This window comes from Canis aureus, chromosome 25 (genome assembly GCF_053574225.1).
Source record: "Canis aureus isolate CA01 chromosome 25, VMU_Caureus_v.1.0, whole genome shotgun sequence".
Lineage (NCBI taxonomy): Eukaryota > Metazoa > Chordata > Mammalia > Carnivora > Canidae > Canis > Canis aureus.
This window is the reverse complement of record NC_135635.1, coordinates 38,303,860-38,317,232: the sequence shown is the minus strand read 5'-3', so window position 1 is coordinate 38,317,232 and position 13,373 is coordinate 38,303,860.

The window sequence follows — 13,373 nt, the reverse complement described above, 5'->3', positions numbered from 1 at the left end:
CTGGCAGAGGGAGAAGCAGGCTCCATGCACCAGGAGCCCGACGTGGGATTCGATCCCGGGTCTCCAGGATCGCTCCCTGGGCCAAAGGCAGGCGCTAAACCACTGCGCCACCCAAAGATCCCACCTTGTTAAGTTTTTTTTTTTTTTTTTTCCACCTTGTTAAGTTTTTAATTAAATCTTCTTTCTTTAGTTTATCCTCTATTGGTGTTGTACCTGCTAACTTAATGGTTCTCTCTCTGTCTCCTCTCTGGTTCTTCTCATCCCCAGACGTCAAAAAGTTAGAATGTACCAAAGCTTAGTTCTCAAACCTCTTTTCTATCCACACTCACTATATTGGTGATTTTACCCTGTCTTCTTGACTTTCAATACCATCTGTATGCTTTTGACCTTCAAGTGTACATCTTTAACTCAGACCTATTCTGCAAACTCAATCTCATATATTCAACTGCCCACTTAACCTCCCCACTTGGAATTCTAAAGGGCATCACAAAATTAATATTTCAAAAACCAAACTCCCAATATGCCTCCTATAGTCTTCTCTATCTCAGTGTACGACAATTTCATCTTTTTAGCTGCTCAGACCAAAACTTTAAAACCATCCTTGTTGACTGTTCTTCAAAATATATTTAGAATGCAATTGCTTTTTTCTTTTGATTTTTGTGTCCTCCAGTGTTTCTTTTTTCAATTGGTGGAGTGAGTTTTGATCATCACATGGACTAGTGCTTGGGGAACCAGTAGAATAGCAAGAAATGGTTATTTCTTTTAAAGAACATTTATTTAATTTGTTATTGCCTGCATCCCAGGAGAGCTGGGGGCTTGAGATTACCTGTGTCCTCTAGCAAGTGTGCCATTCCAAGCTGCATTTGACTTTTTCTAGAATCTCCAAGGCTACCACTCTCTCTATCCCTTGGATTATTCCAATAGCCACCCAACTGGTTTCCATGTTTGCATCCTAGCCTTCCCATAATCTAGTTTCAACATACCAGCCAGAATGAATTTTCATTAAGACAGGTCATATCAAGGGCACCTGGGTGGCTCAGTCAATTAAGCATCTGCCTTCAGCTCCGGTCATGATCCCAGGAGGATGGAGCCCCAAGTCCAAGTCTGCTCCCTGCTCAGCAGGGAGTCTCCTCCTCCCTCTGCCTCTGCCCTCCCCTCATGCACACTCACTTGTGCTCTTTCTCTTACTCTCTCAAATAAATGAAATCTTTAAAAAAGAAAAAAAGACAAGTTATATCAAGCTATTCCTTTACTCAAAATCCTCTTTCGGCATTCTCACATTTCAAGGAATAAGTTAAAGTCCTGGATTACGTGAACCCTTTTGTTGCTTTGTACTTAACCTCTGTCCTGTCACCTTGTGTTGTCCTCTGCCCACCATGACACTGACCTCCTTGCTGATTCTGGAACAAGCCAGGAAATCTCCAGATTCAAGGCTTTTGCTATCACTCTTATCTCTTGCTGATCTGTTCTTCTCCCAGAAATCTAAGCAGGTTGATCTCTTACCTCCTTTCCATCTCTAATATTACCTTCTCTCTTTTTTTTTTATTTTAATATTTACCCTTCATTTATTTATTTATTTTTAAGATTTTATTTATTTATTCATGAGAGACAGAGAGAGAGAGAGAGGCAGAGACACAGGCAGAGTGAGAAGTAGGCTCCACGCAGGAGCCTGATGTGGGACTTGATCCCGGGACCCCAGGATCACACCCCAGGCCAAAGGCAGGCACTAAACCGATGAGCCACCCAGGGTCCCCTAATTTTACCTTCTCAATAACAACCCCCTATCATTTTCCTCTTGATTTTTCTTCATAACTTTTGTCACCATCTTGCATAGTATCTCTGTTACCTAGCATCCACCTATCTATATCATCTATCATGTTCTATTTCCCTACAACTAAAATACAAGCTAAGGGACGCCTGGCAAGCTTAGAAGACTAAGGGTTATGGGTTCCTCCTAGTCAGAAGATCTTGGGGTTATGGGTTCGAGCCCCACACTGAATGTAGAGATTACTAAAATAAATAATATACTTAAAATAATTATTAAAGGGGATCCCTGGGTGGTGCAGCGGTTTGGCGCCTGCCTTTGGCTCAGGGCGCAATCCTGGAGACCCGCGATCGAATCCCACGTCGGGCTCCCGGTGTATGGAGCCTGCTTCTCCCTCTGCCTCTCTCTCTCTCTCTCTCTGTGACTTTCATTAAAAAAATAATAATAATAAAAAATAATAATAATAATTATTAAAGTATAAGCTGTGTGATGGGGTTCCTGGCTGGCTCAGTCGGAAAAGCATGCAACTCTTCAACTCAGGGTTGTGAGTTCAAGCCTCACATTGGGTATAGAGATTACTTAAATAAATTAATTAAAACTTTTTTTTAAAAGATTTTATTTATTTATTCATGAGAGACAGAGAGAGAGAGAGAGAGAGAGAGGCAGAGACACAAGCAGCGGGAGAAGCAGGCTCCATGCAGGGAGCGGTACTCGATTCCAGGACTTTTAGGATCACGCTCTGAGAGGAAGGCAGACACTCAACTGCTGAGCCACCCAGGCGTCTCAATAACTAAGATCTTAAAAAAAAAAAAAAAAAAAAGGTTCTCCAGGTGGTTCTTTAGCATGCCTTTTTTGAGAACCACCATCTAGAAAGGTACTAGGAAGAGAGTAGATATTTAATCATTATCTGTTGATGAAGGAAGGGGTTTAAATGAGACCTAGGACTTTGTAAGCAAATAGAAGGTAGGAGCCATTTCCTTACATTTAAATATTAAACTGCCTTTCAATGTAATATAGAAAATAATCCTGAAAAAGCAACAATGCTTTTTGCCTCAAGTCCTCTAAACTGAATTCAATGATCCTGAAGCTCTTCTAAAAGAGTCCACATTAGGGATCCCTGGGTGGCACAGCGGTTTGGCGCCTGCCTTTGGCCCAGGGCACGATCCTAGAGACCTGGGATCGAATCCCACGTCGGGCTCCCGGTGCATGGAGCCTGCTTCTCCCTCTACCTATGTCTGCCTCTCTCTCTCTCTGTGTGTGACTATCATAAATAAATAAAAATTAAAAAAAAAAAAAAAAGAGTCCACATTAAACTGCAACAAATCGTCTTTCTGGCCCCTCTGGGAGATAGATTACTCTCAATTTAGCTGTGTGTTATCAAGATAAACCATACAGCCACCAAAACTGGTGGGTTAGAGATTACAGATGGAATTACAAAAGTATATTCTCTACTTACTTTGTCTGTTATCACTATAAGAGCAAAAATACACCTTTCTCCCTAGAAACTTATTATGAAAAATTTCACACTTACATAGGGGTTAATATGATAAATCCTCAATGTATCTGTCACCCAGTTCAAGTAATTTATGGCCACTCTTGTTTCATCAATGGCTTTACCATGAGCACAAGTTTTGAAGTTTAGTAAAAGTTCACCCAACAAAATTTGTGGCATATCATTGACCCCTTTTCCACCATCCAGACTTCTTTTCAGTCAATCAATAGCTATGCCAGGATAATCTTATTTTCCAACACTTCTCCAGGCTGCCATCTCAATGTTCAATACTATTTCCCTGATTCTTGTTCAGGCACCATCTCTCGCCCAGACCTCTGTACACTCCCACTGAACCTGAACCTTCCACACTCTGAACCAACTGTGTACCACAGTGATCTACTTTTTTTTTTTTTTAAGATTTTATTTATTAGAGAGTGACAGAGTGAGCACAAGTGGGGGGAGGGGCAGAGGGAGGAGAAGCAGGCTCCCCTCTGAGCAGGGAACCTGAAGTAGGGCTGGATCCCTGGATCAAGACCTGAGCCAGAGGCAGATGCTCAACTGACTGAACCACCCAAATGTCACTGGAGTGATCTACTTTCAGTTCAGCCCTAGTATCCCTCTGCTTAAATTGTCTAAGGAAGCACCCTGTCAACTCTCTGCCTGCCTCTCAAATCCGTTCTAAGCCTTGGCAAATTACTCTACCCAAGCAATCCCTCCAGTCCTGAATGCTTCCGTCCCCTTCTTTGTTTGGTTCATTTTTAGTTAACTTATTTTATTTTTTTTTTAATTTTTTAAGATTTATTTATTTATTTATTTTTGATAGAGAGAGAGAGAGAGAGAGAGAGAGAGAGAGAGGCAGAGACCCAGGAGGAGGGAGAAGCAGGCTCCATGCCAGGAGCCCTTGAGGGACTCCATCCCGTGACTCCAGGATCGCGCCCTGGACCAAAGGCAGGTGCTAAACCGCTGAGCCACCCAAGGATCCCCAACTTTTTTTTTAAGTCCCCCCCCCCCTACTTAGTTATCTTTTAAGACAGGGATCAGGTGTCAGCTTCTCCACCCCCCTTCTCCCAATAAATTAGGTGTCTCTCTTCTGTGCCTAAATCTCCCACAGCAGTGGTCACTATGCATTTTAGTTATAAGTTTTTGTGTTTGGAATAATAATAACTGGCTGGTGGGGCAGCCCTGGTGACCCAGCGGTTTAGCACCGCCTTCAGCCCAGAGCCTGATCCTGGAGACCCTGGATGGAGTCCCACGTCGGCTCCCTGTGTGGAGCCTGCTTTTGTCTCTACCTCTCTGCCTCTCTGTCTCTCTCTTATAAATAAACAAGTAAAAAATCTTTTTTTTTTTTTAAGTTTTTTTTTTTTTTTTTTTTTAATTTATGATAGTCACACAGAGAGAGAGAGAGAGAGAGGCAGAGACACAGGCAGAGAGAGAAGCAGGCTCCATGCACCGGGAGCCCGACGTGGGACTCGATCCCGGGTCTCCAGGATCGCGCCCTGAGCCAAAGGCAAGCGCCAAACCGCTGCGCCACCCAGGGATCCCAAATAAAAAATCTTTAAAAAAATAAATAGTCTATCACAGTTTTTAAAAAATATTTATTTATTCATGAGAGGGAGGCAGAGACAGAGGCAGAAGCGGGCTCCATGCAGGTATCCCGATGTGGGACTCGATCCCGGGACTCCGGGATCACGCCCTGATCTGAAGGCAGATGCTTAACCGCTGAGCCACCCAGGCGCCCCGTCTATCACAGTTTAAAAAATAATAATAATAATAACTGGCTGGAATAATAATTCCTTAAGGGCCTTATTTGTTACTGTAACCTAATGTGATGCTGATTCAAAGTATAGTCCCTTCCGGCAATAACATCATCACCTGAGAACTTAGTAGAAATCCAGATCATAGGCTTGGTGATACCCTGACCTACTGAGTCAGAATCTCTCGGAGTAGGACCCAAGAATCTGTCTTTTAGGAATCTAATTTATTTTTTAATTTTTTTTATTTATTTATGATAGTCACAGAGAGAGAGAGAGAGGCAGAGACACAGGCAGAGGGAGAAGCAGGCTCCATGCACCAGGAGCCCGACGTGGGATTCAATCCCGGGTCTCCAGGATCGCGCCCTGGGCCAAAGGCAGGCGCCAAACCGCTGCGCCACCCAGGGATCCCTAGAAATCTAATTTTTTTTTTTTTTTTTTTTTTTTTATTCATGATAGTCACACAGAGAGAGACAGAGAGGCAGAAACACAGGCAGAGGGAGGAGCAGGCTCCATGCCGGGAGCCCGACGTGGGATTCGATCCCGGGTCTCCAGGATCACGCCCCGGGCCAAAGGCAGGCGCCAAACCGCTGCGCCACCCAGGGATCCCTAGAAATCTAATTCTTGTGCATCCTGAAGTTTGAAAGCCACTGCTCAAAAAAAAAAAAAAAAAAAAGCCACTGCTCTAGAATACAGTGCTTATCAGTAGCAAAAAATCTCAATACATATTTACTAAATTAATCAGCTCTTGTGTTTAAAACAGATATTCAGAAAATTGGGGAATTACAAGAATTCTCGAAAGAAAAACATCCAAAGAACCACTTCTTTGGTGTGATTCTGTTTCTATTTGTCAAAGTTTAACCAAAGGCTTTTCATATTTAAGAACTAAATTGTACATGTAGCAAATTCTAAGGTCTCCTTGGGGAGAGTTCTGAAGGGTAAACTGAATTGTCAAAGAGCCCTGACCTAGAGCAACACTATTGGTATCAAGGTGTGACTCCCTCTTTCCCACCCTACCCTCCGGGGACCTTCAACCCAACTTGAAAAGGGATTCCTTTTTTCACTCCTATTTGGGCAAGCCCCCAGGGAGGGGAGGAATACCTAGGAATGCCTACCAAAATTTAGGGGAAGTATAAAATTGCTCTGGAACAATGTGATATAATTGGCCCCAAAGAGACAGGCTCCTGGGTTTCTCAGTGGGTGTGAGAGCAGGAGAAAGAATTTGGAAAAATTAGAGGGTGGGAGGGGCTGAAGGAAGTGTGTGTGGGGGAGAATGAGGGAAAAATCTAGCACCTTATTTGTTGCTTTCATTAGCTGTAGTGGGATGAAATAAAGCTGTTAACCCTCAGAATACCGCATCTATATGTTTTATTTGTAATATCTCAGGACACCAGAGTATTCTAATATTGTAAGAGGAATAAAAGGAGAGGGAATAAGAGTGTCCTGCCTTCAGGAGTAAATGAATTAAATTGTGTGAAAGAGCTCAAAGTTAAAAGCAAAATGTGTGATGTTGAAACCTTTTTTTTTTTTTTTTTTTTTTTTTGAGTAATCTCTAGGCCCAACTTGAGGTTTGAATTCACAACCCCGAGAGTTGCATGCTTTTCCAACTGAACCAGCCAGGCGCCTTAGAAATTCAAATTCAGGAAAGCATTTGTTGACTGTACTAGAAAGGGTTAGCACAAAAAGATGAGGCAAAGCTTTTTTTTTTTTTTTAATTAAAATTGAGAAATAACTCGCATACAATGAACAAATCTCAAGTTGTACAACTTGATGAATTTTTTACTCATATATACAGATCAAATGACAACCGTCCAAATAAAGAGAAGGGGATCCCTGGGTAGCTCAGCGGTTTAGCGCCTGCCTTTGGCCCAGGGCATGATCCTGGAGTGCCGGGATCGAGTCCCACATGGGGCTCCTGGCATGGAGCCTGCTTCTCCCTCTGCCTGTGTCTTTGCCTCTCTCTCTCTCTCTCTGTCTCTTATAAATAAATAAATAAATAAAATCTTTAAAAAAAAACAAAACAATAATCAGAGAAGCCACTTCCAGCACACAAGTAGGCCAGCTTGCATTTTTGTTAAATGCTCAGAATCTCAAAATCCAATGTCCTTAGATCTTTGTCATTTTCTTTTGTGTTTCAGACATGAGATAAGACAGCCTGAAATATTTTTTTTTTAAGATTTTATTTATTCATGAGAGACAGAGAGAGAGAGGCAGAGACACAAGCAGAGGGAGAAGCAGGTTCCTCGCAGGGAGCCCCATTCGGGACTTGATCCCAGGATCAGGATCCTGGGATCACGCCCTGAGCCAAAGGCAGATGCTCAACCACTGAGCCACCCTGGTGCCCTACCCCCTCTTTTTTTAAGTAGGCTCCATGCCCCAATATGGGACTTGAACTCAGGAACCTGACAATCAAGGGTTGCATGCTCTAGGGACTGAGCTAGCCAGGCCTCAGTTTTTTTTTTTTTTTTTAATTTTTATTTATTTATGATAGAGAGAGAGAGAGAGAGAGAGAGAGAGAGAGGCAGAGACATAGGCAGAGGGAGAAGCAGGCTCCATGCACCGGGAGCCCGATGTGGGATTCGATCCCGGTTCTCCAGGATCGCGCCCTGGGCCAAAGGCAGGCGCCAAACCGCTGCGCCACCCAGGGATCCCTCAGGTGTTTTTAGATCGATGTATTTGAGATATATTCAAATATTGTTGGAATAAGGGATGAAACTCTTTTTTTTTTTTTTAAGATTTTATTTATTTATTTATGAGAGACACAGAGAGCCTGAGACACAGGCAGAGGGAGAAGTAGGCTCCATGCAGGGAGCCCGACGTGGGACGAGGGACTCGATTCCGGGACTCCAGGATCACACCCTGAGCTGAAGGCAGACGCTTAACCTCTGAGCCACCCAGGCGTACCAGGGATGAAACTCTTGAGAGAGATCTCATTTTAGATTAGTGCATTCATAGTCCATAGCTGGTAACTGAAGCTATAAAATCAACCAGAGTGAACGGGTGGTAACTCACTTTCCCCTTAGGTTTTATATAAGGGTAAAATAAACATTTCAATAGGAAAGACACTTGGGAGATCTCACTCAGATTAGAGTGCGGCAGGGAGTCCAAGAGACAATAGGGCGTGGTGGGGACTAAAATGATGACAGGAATGAAGATTATGTATAAACTCACTCTGGACTTTCACTCCAAGACTGACCTGGCTACAGCCACTGCTGAGTGCCCCATCTGCCAGCAGCCAAGACCTATACTGCATCTCCAACATGGCACCATTCCCCAGGGTGGTGACCAGCTGTCCACCTAGTGACAGGTGGATTACATTGGACAGGTTCCATCTTGGAAGAGGGAACACTTTGTTCCAATTGAAATTGACATTTACTCTGTATAGGAATTTGCCTTTCCTGAACGCAGTGCTTCTGCCAAAACTACCATCTGTGGACCTACAGAACACATATTCACACATTATTGCTTCGGATTGAGGAGCTCATTCCATTGCAAAGGAAGTGCTGCAATGAGTTTATGCTTATGGAATTCACTGGTCTCACAATGTTTCCCACCATTCTTCTTCTTTCTTCTTTTTTTTTTTTTTTTAAGATTTTATTTATTTATTCATGAGAGACACACAGAGAGAGAGGCAGAGACACAGGCAGAGGCAGAAGCAGACTCTATGCAGGGAGCCCGATGCGGGACTCGATCCCGGACTCCAGGATCATGCCCTGAGCTGAAGGCAGATGCTCAACCATTAAGCCACTCAAGCATCCCATCCCATCAATTCTAAGGTAACCAGGTTGAGAAAATGATGGAATAGCCTTTGGAAGACTCAAGTATAGTGCCAGCTAGACGGCAATACCTTTTAGGGCTGGGGCAGTGTCCTCCAGGAAGCTGTGCATGCTCTAAGTCATCATCCAATACATGGCGTTGTCTTCCCATAACCAGAATTTACAAGTCCAGGAATCCAAGGTGTAGAAATAGGTGTGGTATCCCTACTATTATCTCTAGTGATCTACTAGCAAAATTTTTTTAAAAATTTTACTTATTTATTCATGAGAGACACAGAGAGAGGCAGAGACACAGGCAGAGGGAGAAGCAGGCTCCATGCGGGGAGCCTGACGTGGGACTCGATCTCGGGACCCCGGGGTCACCACCTGGGCCGAAGGCTGGTGCTAAGCCACTGAGCCACCCAGGCTGCCCTACTAGCAAAATTTTTGCTTTGAGTCCCAATGATCTTATCCTCTGCTGGTCTAGAGATCATGCTCTATCATTAAGGTCAGTAGAAAGTTATAATAACCCAATCTAGGAAGGACCACTAATGGCCTAGACCCCTGAAGAATAAAGATTTAAGTCACTAGCAGGAAAAAAATTACTATCAGCTGAAGTGCTTGTTGAGGACAAAGGGAATATGTGCCGGTTTCTTAACAAGTTTGATGATTATAATACAATATTGTTGTCCATATCCACTATACTTGTGTTAGAGCTCTAGCGCTTATCTGCTACTGATTGGATTCAGAGGAAATAAGGAATGGGTACTGAAAGAAATTAGATATAAATACCACCGATGCCCATGAGACCAGTTGCAGAAACAAAGGCTGTGATTATTATAAGTGTTTCTTCCCCTTTTTGTTACTGTGTTAGTCTGTTCAGGCTGCCATAACAGAATACCACAGACTTGGTTGCTTGAACAGCAGAAATTCATTTTCTTTCTTTCTTTTTTAATTTATTATTTTATTTTATTTTTTATTTATTTTTATTTTTTTAATTCATTTTCTTATGCTTCTAGAGGCCAGAAGTCCAAGATGACAGTGCTTATATGGTTAAGAAGTGGAGGAAGAAGTTATCCTTAGTCCACATTTCATCTAGCTAGACCAAGGATTAAATTTACATAAGAGATTAATAGGAGAAAAACCCAAAGTTTTATTACATGAACACACAGAGGCCCAATAATAGAATTGAGACCTGAAGAAGTAACCGAAGACAGGCAGTTTTTATACTGTTTAGACAAAAGACAATAAATCTGTGAGGAAATGAAAGGACAAAGAAAACTTAACATTGGGAGTTTCAATTAGTAAGAAATTCTAAACAGAATTTCAGCTGTGGTAATAAATTAGTATAAAGTTAACAAAAGTTATTTCTACAGCCTTCTAGGCTCTGAATTTCCTCTCTCTGGTGAAGGATGTTTCCTTCCCTCCTGGTAGAGAGAGGCTGCCTTTCACCTGGGAGATTTATTCCCTGCCTTCATGGGACAGAGGAGGATATGAGTGTCCTTATGGCACAGGCTATCTCTTAAGTAACTTTTTTTTTAAGTAACTTTTTTTTTTTTTAATTTATTTTTGTTTATTTATGATAGTCATACAGAGAGAGAGAGAGGCAGAGACACAGGCAGAGGGAGAAGCAGGCTCCATGCACCGGGAGCCCGACGTGGGATTCGATCCCGGGTCTCCAGGATCGCGCCCTGGGCCAAAGGCAGGCGCCAAACCACTGCGCCACCCAGGGATCCCTTAAGTAAATTTTTAAAAAAGATTTTATTTATTTTTTCATGAGAGTCACAGAGAGAGAGGCAGAGACATTGAGGGAGAAGCAGACTCCCTGCAGGGAGCCTGATGTGGGAGGAGATCCCGGGACCCTGGGTTGAGTACTTGAGCTGAAGGCAGATGCTCCACCACTAAGCCACTCAAGCATCTCTCTTAAGTAACCTTTGTTGAAAATAATCAATATGCCGGAGTGCCGGAGTGGCCCATTTTGGGGCAGCATGCCTTTGGCCCCCTGCAGTTGGGTTCTGGTGAGAATTCTTCTGGGATTGCAGGTGGCAGACTTCTTGATATGTCCTCACATGGCCTTTTCTCTGTGTGCATACTCTTGGTATCTCCTCCTCTTCTTCCTCTTTTTTTTTTTTTTCTTCCTCTTCTTTTTGAAAGACTTTATTTAGAGCATGAGCAGAGGGAGGGGCAAAGGGAGAGGGAGAGAGAGAATCCCAAGTGGACTCTGCACTAAGCACAAAACCCAAGGTGAGGCTGAGTCCAAGACACTGGGATCATGACCTGTGCCCAAATCAAGAGTCATTTGCTTAAATGACGGAGCCACCCAGGTGTCCCTGTCTCTTAATCTTCTTCTTCTTCTTTTTTTTTTTTTTTTTTTTTTTTTTAAGATTTTTAAATTTATCTATTCATGAGAGACACACAGAGAGAGCCTGAGACACAGTCAGAGGGAGAAGCAGGCTCCATGTAGGGAGCCCGATATGGGACTTGATCCTGGGACTCCAGGATCACCCCCTGAGCCAAAGGCAGACACCCAACTGGTGAGCCACCCAGGCGTCCCTGTCTCTTTTTTTTTTTTTTTTTTTTTAGATTTTATTTATTTACTCATGAGAGACACAGGGAGAGAGAGAGAGAGAGAGAGAGAGAGAGGCAGAGGCAGAGGGAGAAGCAGGCTCCACTCAGGAAGCCTGATGCGGGACTTGATCCTGGGACTCCAGGATCATACCCTGGGCCGAAGGCAGGCACTAAACCACTGAACCACCCAGGGATCCCTCTCTTACTCTTCTTTTTTTTTTTTTTTTAAATATTTATTTATTTATTTTAGCCCTTAAATATTTATTTTACTATTCCAAGTAGTTCTGTTTTGGTACTTTTTTTTTTCCTTTTTATTTATGATAGTCACACACACAGATAGACAGAGGGGCAGAGACACAGGCAGAGGGAGAAGCAGGCTCCACGCACCGGGAGCCCGACGTGGGATTCGATCCCAGGTCTCCAGGATCGCGCCCTGGGCCAAACGCAGGCGCCAAACCGCTGCGCCACCCAGGGATCCCCCTCTCTTACTCTTCTTACAAGGACATCAGTCCTGTTGGATTAGGGCCCTACTCTTATGATATCATTTAACTTAATTACCTGCAGAAAAGTCTTTTCTGCAAATATAGTCACATTGGGAGTTAGGGCTTCAACATACTAACTTGAGGAGGACGTAGTTCAGTCCATAACAGTTATAAATATATGTATGTATATGTGTGTAGCAAATTTTTTTTTTTACTTCCATTTCCTTTTCTTTTTTAAGATTTGAGAGACAGAGAGAGAGTGGGGGGAGGGACAAAGGGAGACAGTCTTCTTCTTCTTCTTTTTTTTTTTTTTTAAGGATTTTATTTATTTATTCATACAGACACACAGAGAGAGAGAGAGGCAGAGATACAGGCAGAGGGAGAAGCAGGCTCCACGCAGAGAGCCTGATGTGGGACTTGATCCAGGGTCTCCAGGATCACGCCCTGGACTGTAGGTGGCGCTAAACCGCTGCGCCACCGGGGCTGCCCAGGGAGACAGTCTTCAAGCTGACTCCTTGCTGAGTGTGGAGCCTGACACAGGACTCCATCTCAAACACATGAGATCATGACCTGAATTGAAACCAAGAATTGGATGCTTAAATGACTGAGCCACCCAGGGTCCCCGTTTACTTCCTTCTCTTATCCTATATCATGGAACATAAGATGTATTCATAATTGTTAACTTCCTATCAGAGTATTTAAGTTATAGGATATGAAGGAAAAGAGTATACATCACCCAAAGACTGCATCATCTCATTGGGAGAGAGCATGTTTTTGGCTGTATGCAGGATAGTTGTATTATCAGAAGTATGACTTTGCTATTTGCCTTATTTGGAGATTAAATGTAGTTTAAATGTATATGGGTGCCAAGTTGCCAAGGTTTCCAGTGTAGGGCTATTGCTAACAAGGTTATGACATTCTTGTATATTTTTTCCTGGTGTACATAAGTAGTTATAAGGACATATACTGAGTAGTGGAGTTGCTGATTTATAGCATATGGGTATTTTTGGCTTTGAAAGATATTGCAAAATGTTTATTTTTCAAGATGTTTTTGCCAATTTATATTCCTATTAACAGTTGATATGAGGTAGTTACTGCATCCTTGCTTATACTTGACACTATCAATTTTTTCAATTTTAGCTATTCTTGTGAGTATATAATTATATTTCATTGTGTTTGCAACTGGCATTTCTTTTTTGGTATCAGTAAAGTTGGGTCATTTGCATTTCTTTTGTGAAATGTCTGCTTAGCTCTTTTGCCCATTTTTCTATTGGGTTGTTTGGCTTCTTATTGATTTGTATTAGTTCTTTATATCTTTTGATGAACAGAAGATCTTAATGCAGTCTAGTTTACCCATTTTTTTTTTGTAATGCTTTTTGTGTCTTGTTTGAGAAATTTTTCTGTCTTGAGGTCATTACACTTCTCTTTTCTTTCCTTTTTTTTTTTTTTTTTTTTGGTGAAAGATTTATTTGATCTGAAGAGAAACCAGAGTATCATTACACTTTTCTATATTGTTTTTTTCCCCATTTTTTTTTATTGTGGTGAAACGCATATAATGTA